At 34.9% G+C, this 14,293-nt stretch overlaps 1 non-coding gene across 1 annotated transcript; it reads left to right on the plus strand.

Moving 5' to 3' along the window:
* Window positions 1–1,897: 1,897 nt before the first annotated feature.
* Window positions 1,898–2,094, plus strand: LOC145118216 (U2 spliceosomal RNA). Its single transcript, XR_013713181.1, has one exon. It is a non-coding gene; the product is annotated as a U2 spliceosomal RNA (small nuclear RNA).
* Window positions 2,095–14,293: the final 12,199 nt, after the last annotated feature.

Genomic DNA, 14,293 nt, shown 5'->3' on the forward strand with positions numbered 1-14,293 from the left:
AAAAATCATGGTTTTTACTGAAAAATGATATTTGTGATGGTGTTACGAAATTCTTTCTTTCGGCAAATATTCCCCATGACTGTAGTAGTTCTTCACTCTCATTCCAAAGGTGAGGAGCTCATTAATAGTAATACATTATCCACCAATTAGTTTTAGTGGGTTAAAATAAAAAATCATTGCTAAGTGGTTGGCTAATTGATGATTTAAGATGAAATCATTCAAAGGTAAAAGTTGATGAACGAGGATGTTTGAAGTACATTGCTACTTCAGATTTTCGGCGATGATAAGTGTTGTGCCTATTTGGGCGTTGACGTTATCTGGGACTCAAGTTTATTTCACGATTATAAGTTAAATAGATTTTTTCCAATAAGTGGAACTTAAAGTATGCGTCTTGTACCTATTTAAACTCCTCTTATGATGTCTTATATTTATAACTATGTGGCCGTAGGGATATAAAGGTAAAGTAATTAACAACCTCATATGTGAAATTAAGTCTGACCTTGGTAATACTAATATGAGATAAAAGCAATGTTAGGGGAACAAGTTATGAGTAAGAGGAATTCTTATGATGACGTAAGCACTTAATATCTGCCCTATTGTTTATTAAAGAACAAGATATAGATAGAATGAGAGGAGAAGATTGAACTAATGGATGACATTTGGAGTTTGAAGCAAAGGGGGTTGATAGTAGTCAAGTTATTTCATGAATTACTACATCCCAGCAATCGGTTGAGTTACTCTTTTATTTTAGAAGCTTGTTTTGAGTTTCGAGTTCCATTAATGGAGACCCGACTCTTGATATCCACTACCTGAAAGTTGAAATGGACGGCTTAAATGATGCTGTGAGGCTGTTAGAACATGGATTATAGCACCTTATGTACATTCAATTGAGAAATAAACATCACAGATGGTAAAACAAGAGCGAGCATTGAGTTTCGATTGTTGAATATGGATTTTTCCTTTGCATCCATTAACTAAATTCGAATATAATGTTATTATTGAGCATTTTTTTTATTCTAAATATATTTGTTCAGTAAAAGTCATCCCCATAAATGTTAGAATCAAATTGGAAGTGATTGTAAGATGTTAGGAGGTGAAGATAGTGTGATACCAGCAATGACCAAATAGCAAGCCGATGAGAAGAGAAGGACATGTTGGTTGAAAAAGCGGATAGTATCTTGGAAAGGAATAGTGAACACTTACGGGAAGCATAATGTAAGGTTGAATGTTACCTGGTAACGGGACGACATAACGAAGAAACGGTTGCCCGGAAAATAATTTTTGTCAGGTATTTAAACGAGTAAGAAATGTGTTGGATATGATTATAAAATTATATGGTTTCAAGATATAATATGATTTTTATGAGCAAAACAAGTGAAAAGGATTATGTAGATTAAAAACACGTATTTTGATAGGATGGATTTTAACAAGTTGGACTTATCTGATTAGTTTGAGTCTGCCCATTAGTTATTGTGTTTAGTTATTAATTTACTTAATAGATATGTGATATAAAACTAAATGGACAAAAGAAAAGCATAGTAGGTACATGAGTGGAAGGAGTCATTCGTAATTGAGTAATTATCAACATGAAATGAATTTGTTTTGTTTGTTGGTGTTGAGTGAATTTAAACTACAGAAAAATAAGAAAAGAAAAGGCAATGCAATCATAAACACATATGCATATGCAGTAGTAGTCTAAGTTTGATCTGAATATATACAGAAAGTAAAGAAGCAAAAGAATAATATTTAAGTTGTTTTTGTTGTGAAGGAAGGAACCAGGAAGGGAGCTGGCAGTGAAAGTGAAAGAGTCTGCATCCCAATTCCCACATTGGGTGAATGAAGGAAGCAGGCAAGAGGGAGGCGAGTACAAAAGGGGAAGCCCACAGCTGTAAGAAGCATACCTTTCTCGGCCTTTTGGCTAAGATCAAGTGTAGTATCTGTTCTTATCAGTTTAATATCTGATATGTGGGCCATCGGCCCACTCGATATTAATCTTATTTTTTATGGGGGAAGGCCCGTTACAGTAGCTTGCTGCTGGGGTTCTTCATGCGTCGCCTTGGTCTTACACTACAGCCAAGGCCAGGCGCACCCCTCCAATACTCAGTTCAATGTTTAAAATTAGCTTAAAATAGGCTTAGAGATTTGAAAGTCTTTGCTGTCTGATGTTTTCATGTGAACGCACTCCCATAGTTCCAACCATGGACCTGGCTTTTTGTATACTATAAGGACCTTTGAAGGGTTTCATTCATGTTAACAATATGGGAAGTTCCAAGAGACTCAAAAATCAGGTGGTTTTAATGACATATTTTCATCAGGAGATGAAACAGGACAAGGTACGGTTATTATGTATGACTCATCACTGTGACAAAATGGACAAACAATAAATGTTTTGAGGTAAAAATTTTAAAAAGTGGGGTGTCCATTTGAATCGGAATAGTCGGCAATATGGGCCTGAAGAGCCAAGACTTGTAATCCTACCACTGTCGGAAGCGAGGAGTTGTCGCAGCTCTGTGAAGCCAGCCTAACGCATTGCCCCCTTCTCTAGGTTCCAAGAGACCCAAAGCCTTCGCTCAAGCCACTTGAACCAGCTCTCGACTTGGAACGGGCAAGTCAAATTACACACCACCAGACCCAACCAAACTGGACCAAATCATAATCCAACCCACTTTGATACCCCCACTTGGGTTACAGGCAAACGTTACCAGGCCCGGTGACCAACTCTCTACAAGATAAATCTATAAAATCGTCTTGGAATCCTTCACACACCAATGTGGGAACACTCATCAATATATATACATAAACAAACTGCATTTTCTTATCTAAATTAACAGTTCAACCAACATATTGCAATTGGACTTCTCGTCATGTAAAACAAAACTATCTACGACGTTAACGACATTGAGGGATTTTCGTTCTTCGAAACCATCACATGGTTTTTTTTTTCTAGTCCAACTTATCAAGAACTTGTATGACTATTAATGTGAAGAGATGACGACAAGGTCCCTCTTACTTCTAAAAGCTTCGGGAGAAGTCGTCTATGTTGCCCCACCAAAACATAACACCAACGCCAAATACAAGCTTCACCTCGCAATGTCGATTTACTTTATATGTAATCTGATTTATTGTTTATGTTATTGAAAATAATTATACTTCACACACCATACCTTTTATTTAAATAATACAAAATAGAACACAATTAATTATGAGAAACTTTGCACTTCAACTTATATAGAACATTTTTATATGTAAACATCTCGGAGGCACTCGTCGAGATATAGTATTTTCAAGTGTTAGATGGAAATGAAAGATGATTGCGGTTCAAAATGGTAAAGCACATACAATGTTAATTGTGCAACGTTTTGAAAAAAATAGCGTTGACCTAACCTATAGCGTTTTGATGTGGTGGGGGAGGGGGGATTGTTAGCTGCATTCGAGGTGGATTCAGTGCGAAGGTCAACGAGAATCGTGTCGGATAATCCTAATGCATGCTTCCTGCAACGACCATTCCTGGTAACACGCAGGGTTGACAAAGATAGGTTAGAAAGCTATACCGGGGAGGGACCCCGGTATTACTCTCTGATGCCAAAGTTAGAAGTCATGTTCGATGATAAATTTTGGGTGGAGTCAATTTGCTTGAGATTACTTACCCTTTATGAACAGATGGAGCCTCGTTTTATAGTCATGACTAAAACCAGTCCAATGCCTCTCATCCCGAGTCTTGCCTTGGTCCTTAGGTTGCAACGGTGACACCCTTTTAAGTAAAATATGCTTGACCCCTTTTCCGTGTTTCCTAGGATGTTACTTTATAGGTTGAATAGGTTGAATACCGTTTTTGTGGTTTTTTACCGGGATGTTTTTTTTGGCAGCCTGATATTGCTTGAGTTGGCTTGATATTACTTGGGTTGACGCCCATACCCCATTAGGTAAGATATGTAGATTGTCAATGGATGTTTGGAAAGAAAACAGAATCAAATGAGAAGGCTAATTTAAAGAAGTTTGGAAATTTGCCTTTCATGAATTCTATTAAAAATTTTCATGGGGATTTGGAAATGAAGGGTATGTGGAAGATATGTGAAAAATACGGTGTAGTGGTTGATGCTTCTATGGCTAAGAAGTTGTCAGGGAGTAACTTACTTTTGTCATATTCTTGCACATTGATAATCTATCTATATATCTATAATAATATATGCATATTTTCAAGCACAACATGCATTTGAACCACCCAAAACTCTTCCAATTTCAACCTAATATATCTAATATATTAGCTTAAATATATTATTAAATGTGAAATATGATCATATTAATGGTAGATTTTTTGAATTATCAATATAATATACTTAAAATGTTAAATCCAAAATATAAATAAAATAACATTTAAATATCATATCAAATCCAAAATATAAATAAAAAATTTGAATAAACTTAAAAATATTAAATTACTACTTTTTTAATTTATTTTAAATTTTCCAAATGTAAAACCTAAATTGACATGTCAATTTAACTAAAAGTATTTAAAATTATTATTTAAGATAATATTTTTTCCCTAATAAGTGACTTTTGATTAATTTACAATAATACTAGTTATAAATAACATAAAGTTATTTATGACATTACATTACAAAGGTCAAAAACTAATATCTAAATTAAATAATGACTTTTGATTAATTTACAATAATACTAGTTATAAATAACATAAAGTTATTTATGACATTACATTACAAAGGTCAAAAACTAATATCTAAATTAAATAATGATACTGCTCAAAAGCAACACTAAATCTAACTTCATATTTTATTTTGTTCAAAAATCAGTCGCGAGTAGCGGCAATTAATAAATATGATTTTATTAGATGTTATAATATGATTTAAAATTGTCACAAATATGTTATAAAAATCAAGTGTAAGAAAATTTTGTTTCATTGTTACTATCAATAACATAATTATCTTTAACATGTATTTTCCAAACTTTTAACTATGTAATTTTATTTTGTACAACGCGCGGATATTCACCTAATAAATAATGTATGATTCAAAACTTTTGCACCAAATCAATTGGGATATTTTTTTTATTTCCTTGGTCCGCAATGTTTATAAGGAAATAGAAAACGAAGTCAACCCATACAGGTCAACCAAGACTACTAGTACATTTATATGGTAAGAAAACTCAAGTCGAGGAAAGGAATTCAAAATCTTTTGCCTCAATGTCGGTGGGGAGAAGGGGAGACATGTAGTCAACATGAACATATAATGATTTTTGGATCAAAATTATCTCTTAATTGTTCTTGACTTGTCATGTATGGTTATTGGTTGTGTTCGAAATGTGAAACTCATTGAAAACTTATATAAGGTGTGGAGTGAAGAATGATTTAATATGATTAAAGTTAACTATATTGGTGGCATGTTGGTGTGAATTGAATTTAAGTCTCAAAATCCTTGCATTAAGTTCAAAAAATATGAAGAGTATATTGGTACTTTAAGGAGATGAGTTTGTTATCAAATAACTTTTTGGTTGATTAAAGGATGGCGTGACTTGAAATTGAGGACCTTCCTTTGTGTGCTTATACATCTGTTGTGTTCAAGAAAATTGCAAGTTCTTAGGGTGAAGCTATGTTTATTGATGGGGATAAAAAAGAAAGACACATTTAATGGACGATTGTGTGTAAAAACCAACATAAAATCACAAAAATAGCAAAGTGTGTTACGGTGGTAATTGAAGTGGTGAAGTATACAGTGTGCGTGAAATTGATTAGATGGTGTGTTCCAAACATTTAGAAGAATGTGGATGATATAAGTCTACAAGAAGAATACAATGACCCATTTGATGGTGAGGATGCGAGTGAAAATGAGGAGGATGTTTTTGTCGAGGTTGTTTAACCTACATATAAGCAAACACTAACAGTTTGGATAAAATTTATAGAGGTGGATCAAAACAAGTAGGAAAAAAAGGTATACATAAGAGGGATGCCATGTGTTTTGAGGATGATAATACTAATTCAGACTAGCAAATATCTTAGAAAGAGATGGTCATTCTGAAACACGTAACTAACAATAAGGAAGGATAAATAAAGTCAAATAATATCAATGAAGATGGAAGCTTATCTCAATCCATGTCGAAACCACAAGGATTTGATGGGGGTCTATTTCATTATGTTGTTGTCGAGGGGTTCCAAAAGCAATCCACAATCGAGGAGCATGATTTTGTGTTGATAATTCATTGGATAAGCCGGTTAATTCATCCTTCTACTCAGCCACGTCCAGATTTATTTGAAATGGTGTAAATCATACATTCTTATATTCTTGAGAGAAAACATGATGGATACATGAATATTATTTCTCTTTAAATGTTTGTGGATTAGGAGCACTTTTAAATGGAATAAATACATGAAGTTGTGTAAAGAGCATATTGTTATATTTTTGGGGATTCATAAACATGTATGGTCCCTTAGATCTTGTAAAATTAAAGATTATTTAAGGAAAGGGGTATTACTATGCATTTGGGATCCTTCGGTGGTTGTAAAGGACATAGTTACTTGTAAGGAATACATTATCATTATCGAGGTGGAGTGAGTGTTTCCTAAGTTATAATTCTTGATGATCAATGTGTACAATCCTCGTGATGAAAAGGGAAAGAAGGCACTGTGGGAGCTCATCTGGTCTTTCTAGAATCTTGGTGTATATTTTAATATTATTGGAGACTTTAATGAAGTTAGAGACCCATTCGACAGGGTAGGTTTGGTTTTTTCTTAAGCTATGATAATTCATTTAATGATTTCATTCATAATACGGGTCACTTAATGTTTCTATGAGTGGGTATAATTTTACCCAAATTAGTGATAATGATGAAAAGTTAGCAAATTGAAAAGATTTTTAGTGTTTGAGAATCATGTAGATGTTTCGGGTTTTATATCAATGGCATTGGAGAGATCAATTTCAGATTATAGACCCGTTCTTTTCAAACATGTGGTGGCAGATTACATACCATTCCTTTCAAGTTGTATAATTCTTGGATGAAATGGGATGATTTTGACGATGTTGTTATAAATTCTTAGAATCATCCCTTATATTCGGTTAACACAAGCAAACAGGTGTTGTTTGAAAAAAAAATGAAGGGTTACCGATATAAAAACACATTAAAGTTTCAGTTTTGGTTTTAAATGATCATTTACCTTTTTTTTGTACCCCTTAGACCATAAACTTGAAATTTTACCCGTCTAAAACACTATTTTGCTTAAAATTACCAATTTATCGGTCATGATTGTTGAATATACATTGACTTCTTATACTTAAATCCTCCCCTTCCACCACCGTGTCCACCCTTCTATTTTCCCCTTTCTCCCTTTTCTGCGGTAAAGGGGCCCTAATTTCCTCTCACAATCTTCCATGGTTTGCATCAATTGAAAATCATCACCATTCACCTCTTCCCACTTCCACCGCCATTAAAAAGCATTCAAGTTTCCGATTTCATTTGATTATATGCTTGGATGATTTGTGATGGAATGTTCTCTCAAATCGATTTAGTGGGTTAAACTGATTGGTGTTGTAAAGTCGATGAAAACCACACACACAGTGTATGTGTATGTGTGTGTGTCCGTTTTTTCATCCTCTCAGTTTATCAATTCAAGAAATTATGTTACAATAATTTAAGAATTTACTTCTCCATTACCACACAAACTCAAAATCGATGAAACCCAACACACACATTGTATGTGTGTATTTCCGTTTTCATCCTCTCATTTACTCTCACCCTGTCCTTAAGAAAAGTTGAGATATTTAAGGAGCACATCTCCATTAAAAGAGGTAAAATACCCGCCGGCCATAATGTGAATGAATTACGAATGTGACTCTTCAAATTTCAAGAACCGTGACGATGTGCGTGGGGAGGGGGTGTGTTTGCCATTTCCTTCTGCTTATCTCTACATTTCCCTCCATCAGTTGATTACCAAGTCTTCAATGAAAGGAAATGGAAGAAAAAAAAACAGGGGGTTGGAGTGTAAAGACGATGAACAGGCTTCATATTTTCGTGTTCGGTAAAAATTGAAAAACATGGCAACTTCAGTTCCCCCTTTCTCTAAACATCATGTGTGGATCAAAGAAAATAAGATGATACGCATGTCAAAATCGATTTGCAGATGTAGCTTAAAGATCAAAGAACAAGGGCCAGATTTAGAATTAGAGGAGCAGAGAGGAGTAAAGAGTCAGTGCAATGGAGGAGAAGGGCGGCGTGAGGAAAAAGGGTGGCATGCAGAAGAAGAGGAGGCGGCGGCAGGAGGGTTGAAAAAGAAATAGAGATTATGTAATACAAGTGGAATTGATTATAAGAAATAGATGATGAGCAGGTCAGAATCGATTTGCAGATGTAGCTTAAAGATCAAAGAACAAGGGCCAGATTTAGAATTAGAGGAGCAGAGAGGAGTAAAGAGTCATTGCAATGGAGGAGAAGGGCGGCATGAGGAAAAAGGGTGGCGTGTAGAAGAAGAAGAGGAGGCGGCGACAGGAGGGTTGAAAAAAGAAATAGAGATTATGTAATACAAGTGGAAATGATTATAAGAGAGTCAAAGGTCAACGTCTACGTAGCATAAAATATGCCATGTGATCTACGTTTTAGCTGAATTTATATGTTAACGCGGAACAAAAGGTGATCTTCCCCTTAATAACAGGTCAATTGTGAGTTTATATCTTTAAAAGGAACAAAAACTAGTTTAAGGACCTTTTAAAACCAAACACAAAACCTTGTTAGGTTTTTATCAAAATTTAGGGAAAAAAGACAAAAACAATGGAAAAGGATGGTGAAAAGAATTTGTTACAGGAAGACTTTGTGAGATTGATCAAGGATATTAGGGGTGAAGCCAGGATCTAAGAATAACAGGGCTGATGGTCTAACGTCCTAATAATATATTAAAATATAGTGTTATATCCCAATGAAAATATAGTCTAAAATTTTATAAGAGACATTAAATTGAAGAATTTCGAGAAATAACAAAAAATGAGGGGTGGTTTAAAGAAAATAACCAAGAAAAAATATATTTCGGAAATTGACCAAATGATCCGCACAGCACCCTCTGTGGATCGATTAAAGCTTCTACGGATCCCTCGCAGCTCTGCGGAATTGCGTGGAATCGAGTTTTATGCGGAATTACAGGGATAAATTTGTAAATTCACAAAAAATACCCCTTTACGTTACACAGCTCCGCAGAAGCAGGCTAGGGCAGTCGATTCGCGAAGGAACTAGTGCGGTCTTCGATTCCTGGACGTCGTACTGAAAATGTCGGGGCGATCTCGATTCCTGGAGCAGCTGCACTCCGATGTGTTATCCGATGGATATGGAACTCAAGTAATATTTCAATTTTTTTTCCTAATCTTTGTATAAACTCGGAAGTAGAAATTGATTATATGAATTTGAAATTGATAGGTTAAATGTTACATATAAACATGTATGTTTGTTAGGGTGTTAGGACTGGAATCGAAGAAATAAGAAATCAATTTTTCCACTGGTTTTCGTCAAGAACAGATCCACAGAGACCCTCTGCTCAAGAACAGATCCGCAGAGGAGCCCTCTGCGGAACGATAAACCCCACTGCAGAATCTTTTTTTTTTCGATTTTCTATAATTATTATCTCTTAAAATGGATTATTATCTCTTAAAATGGACCATTGAATATTGAGATCATTTTATTTTGATTATATGTAAATTAATATTAAAATCGATTTCCAATTATTTCTATAATTTAAAAAAAACATTGAAAATTTCTATAATTATTATTAAAATGGACCATTTATGTAAAATTTATAATATATATGAGACCATTTCTATAAAAATTATGTAAATTTGTTATAAAAAAGGGACAGTTTATTTTGAAAGATAATTATTCACGTAGACCATTGTATAAAAAGTTATAGAATAAAAACATTATTTTTGTTGCATAAAATTGCTAAAAAACAATATATAAGTACAATGTTATAAAAATAAAAGTACAATGCTATTTAAAGTTACTTTTCAGTATAATTTTTGAAATTTTTGCATATATGTTTAATCTTTTGCAACATAGTTTGAGTGGATGGGCTGCATAATGTACTTTTAAAGGGGCGTTGGGGACTGTGTTGAAAAAGTACATCACAAAACTAAATAGTAGGCGGGTTGAATTATTTCGAGAGACAGCTTTTGGGATCTTCATTGGTATGCCAATCCCGAATGGTGACCCGATGCTCTCTTACTTGATGATGTTGCATGAGGTTCGTGATGTAGAGGTAGCCACGGCTGGGAGGTTTCAGTTCGAGTTACAAGACAGGGTGGTTGAATATGGTGAAACGGAATTTTGTTTGATTGGCGGTTTGAGATTTGGACCGTATGTTTATATAATAAATACAAAAGTCAGCACAAGTTCAACATTAAGGAATCGTTGTTCCCCAATGCGAGAGATGAAGATTTACGACCGAAAGATTTAGAAGACTACATAAAAGGGCTTGCATTCTCGACGTGTAGCGATAAGGATGTGGTAATGGTTATGCAAATGATGTTTTTGTTGAGAGGTCTCATAGGACGAGACAACAATACGTGCATTCCGCCGGCAGTGTATGAGCTAGCTGATAGTCAATATAATTGGAACATGTATTAAATTTATTATTTATTATTTATTTATAAATACTTGATGATTTATATTAATTATAATGAGTACGACAGGTTTGCATGGGGTACGTATTTGTGGAGGTATAGTGAAACACAATTACAATTATGGTTTGGTAAAATCTATAGATATTTACGAGATAATGAGAGTGTGGGTTACGCGAAGAGGATGAAGTATACGGTGACCGGTTTTCAGCTTCCGTTTAAGGTTAGTTTTAGGTGTAATTACTTATATTTTTTAAGTGCTTATAAGTTTGGACAAAGCATAATTTTTTCTCGTAATACTAGGTATGGATTTTGAAGACATTTCCAGAATCTTTGAGGTTTGCGCATCACACAGAAAATGAAATTCCAAGAATGAGGGCATGGAGAATAAAAACACAATTATCTCTCGAGCAATGTTTACGTATATTAGACGTTTCAGTGGTATAGTTATACATTCCTTATATTAATTATACATGTTTAAAAATTACAACAATTTCATATACTCAATTTTAATTTTTTAATTTTGCAGGAAAATAACATCCCACGTGTTTTTGAACCAACGCCTGTTGAGATCAATTTGCAATTCTTAATGCGTTATGTAAGTTGGACTCTAGACAAAGTGCAGTCGCCACCGCAACAACATAGTCCTCCTAAGGAGCGGTCTCCATCACCGCAACAACAATGTCTTCCTAAGCAGCGGTCTCCATCACCTCACTTGTCTCAGTTTCAGGGAGCAGACTACACCTCAGGCTCTCATTTTTGGGGAGGAGATTACACCTCAGCCTCTCATTTTCAGGAAACATACCACAAACCTCCGGAAGACAGTAAAATAGACAAGTTATTTGGCGTTGTTACTCAATTGAAAACCACAATCGAGCACTTTGGGAAGAGAATGGATAAATGGGAAAAAGATAAATAATTTGGTGTGAACGATATGGAAAATGTGGATGCGGGGGAAGCATTTTATCATGGTTTGGATCCCGAGTCGGGCCATACGTAGGTGCAGACGCCACCGCCTTTTGTTGAAGTTGAAGATAACACGGTTACACCGTTAAAAGGGCAGTTAAAAATGAAATCAAAATTTTGTAGGGAGCCTTACACACAGGTATAAAATTAAGTAATTTCTATTTATATAGTATATAATCGTTCCAAATTAATTAACATATTCATTTTGTAGGTTCCGTCGACGGAACCATTGAAGAACAGAAAAGGGAAAAAACCGCAGAAGTCCAATAATGTAGAAAAAAGACCATTACTATTGGACGGTTATCTCGATAGTGATAATGAATTTTGGAAATTGTGGGGAAAGAAGATGGGAGTGATATTTTTGGAGCATAAACTTTTAAAAGGTATTTATATGAATTGGGAATTTTGGTCAAGTTTACTTGGTATTGGCTCTCGATACTTGCTCCCTGAGGCACCACACATCCCTTATTTTATATTACAAAAGTGTTGGATAATTAATTGTACGAAATGAAATGTTTTTTTTCTAACACGCATCATTTGGTTATCTGGACGTCCCTACTCAAGGAAATAAAGTCGTCGGCTGGTAGGTGGACGATGATTAATCCTGAAGGCACGACTTTGGAACCTGGGAAACAACATTATTTGAGGCGTGTAGCAGCCAGGATGGTTGATGGACCACATTGGAAGGATATTGATCGGGTTAGTATATTTATTTATATATATATCATATAATATTAAATTTGTATATATCTAATAACTTATCATTTTTTTGAAGGTTTTAATTCCCATCAACATACCGCACCTGCATTGGTATTTGGCTGATTTGGATCTCCTTACATGGAAAATGAGCATATATGATTCAGCCGAATGGTGTGGTTTTTTTTAAAACATATGCAGGTGACGATAGTTTCAAATTGTTGGGAGATAGTATATTAAGTGAACTAGACCACATATCATATTGGGCCCATTTTCCCAATAGACATAAACCTACTAAGATGGAATTCGTTAAAGCTAAACATGTGACGCAGCAGGAAAAAGTAAAAGAATGAGAAAAACGAGATTGTGGAGTTTATGTGTGCATGTTCATGGAAATGCTTACATCGGGTGTGCCAGTAGAGACACATCAGTCCCCTAGAGATACGGAATTTAGTTACCGTAATAGGATGGCAGAAATTATTTGGAATAGTAGACTTTGATTGTATTATGATTATTGATTTAAGAATATTTTCTTATGTTTTGATTATGTTATTTGGAATAGTAGACTAGTATAGTAGAGGTTTGATTAAGTTAAAATACAAGATAATACATATAACAAAACAAACGTACAACAACAGCTACATTAAGGCTAATTACCAATTGTCATTGGGATTCTACAAAAGATACAAAATGCAGCACATTACCACTTTAGGCTGACTTTACAAAAGATACAAAAAAACTTCACATCCCAATACATACACCTTACACTAACAGCTACACCAAAAGCTTCACATCCAACACTAATTAGCTAACTTAAAACAAAACAAACATACCCAACAACCAGAACAACTACGAACATCTTGTACATAGGTATGCTCTTATTGGAATCACACATCCCCTTCTCCATGCTTGCTACTAGACTCTTCTCCTTACTCAGGAGAAACTCCAACTCAACATTCTTAGTCCTCAAGTTTTTTATGACACCAAGATCCTCTTTGGAATCCAACTGCTGCTTCATGGAATAGATGAGGTTTTTATAGTAACTATCTTCCAGTGCAACATCTTTCCATTCAAAGTAATCACATTTCCTCAGTCTTGTCTGTATGGAACCCACATGAATAAAACATCAAAACATAATCACTAATCACCAAATGCAATTTAAGAAGCCCTAAAAAATCTTGCATTAACAAATCAAACTAGATCGAAGCTTACCAAGTTGTTGTTGGAGTTCCAAAAACGTCTGTCGGGGTTAGTGAGCTTCCAGCATGTCCGATCCTTAGCTGGAACATCGCAATCATAGTTGTTAACATCGTCTTTAACAAACACACGAGCAACTTGGAGGCGATTTCTTGCACTAGGCGAGCTCGCAGACATTGTGTTGAAGAATCGAACAAGCTGATTATATAAAGGAGGGTGTTTGCTTCGACTTTTCACGAAGGGGTTAGAAAGAAATGAATGAGGTACAAATCGGGATTTTAGTTAATAGCATAATTGGGAAGATAACACGTCAGGTGCCACGTTGGAAGTCCAAGTAAGGGGTTTTTGACACATCACTTAGCCACGTAAGAAGGAAATCGGTAGTGTACACCTCTGCAGATCAGTTATAGAACTGTTTTCTGTGGATCAGTGTACAGCTCTGCATAACTGTTACGGAATACGCAAAATTGTTTTCTGCAGATCAGTATACACCTCTGCGAATCTGTGTACACCTATGCGGATCAGTGTACACCTCTACAGATCAGTTATACAAGTTATAGACGTATTTAAGTGGTTTTTTGTGAGTTTGTGAGTTTCAATTACCAGTAGAAGTTGTTTTTTCATTGTGTTTGTGGAGAGTGATTTGTAAAATGAGTTTTATTATCTTGTGTACGGGAGGTTGTGGCAGTTAGTTAATGAAGAAGAGGTTTATGTTATAAATAATGTGAAAAACTATGTTTTAAAACTTCCTCCTAACATTGACCACAAAATGTTATTACAAATGGTGAGAAGTAAGGCATGTGTGTTAAATAGTCACATATGTTTGTCTT

Source organism: Lactuca virosa, chromosome 5 (genome assembly GCF_052849685.1).
Source record: "Lactuca virosa cultivar CGN04683 chromosome 5, Lactuca_virosa_CGN04683_v6, whole genome shotgun sequence".
NCBI lineage: Eukaryota > Viridiplantae > Streptophyta > Magnoliopsida > Asterales > Asteraceae > Lactuca > Lactuca virosa.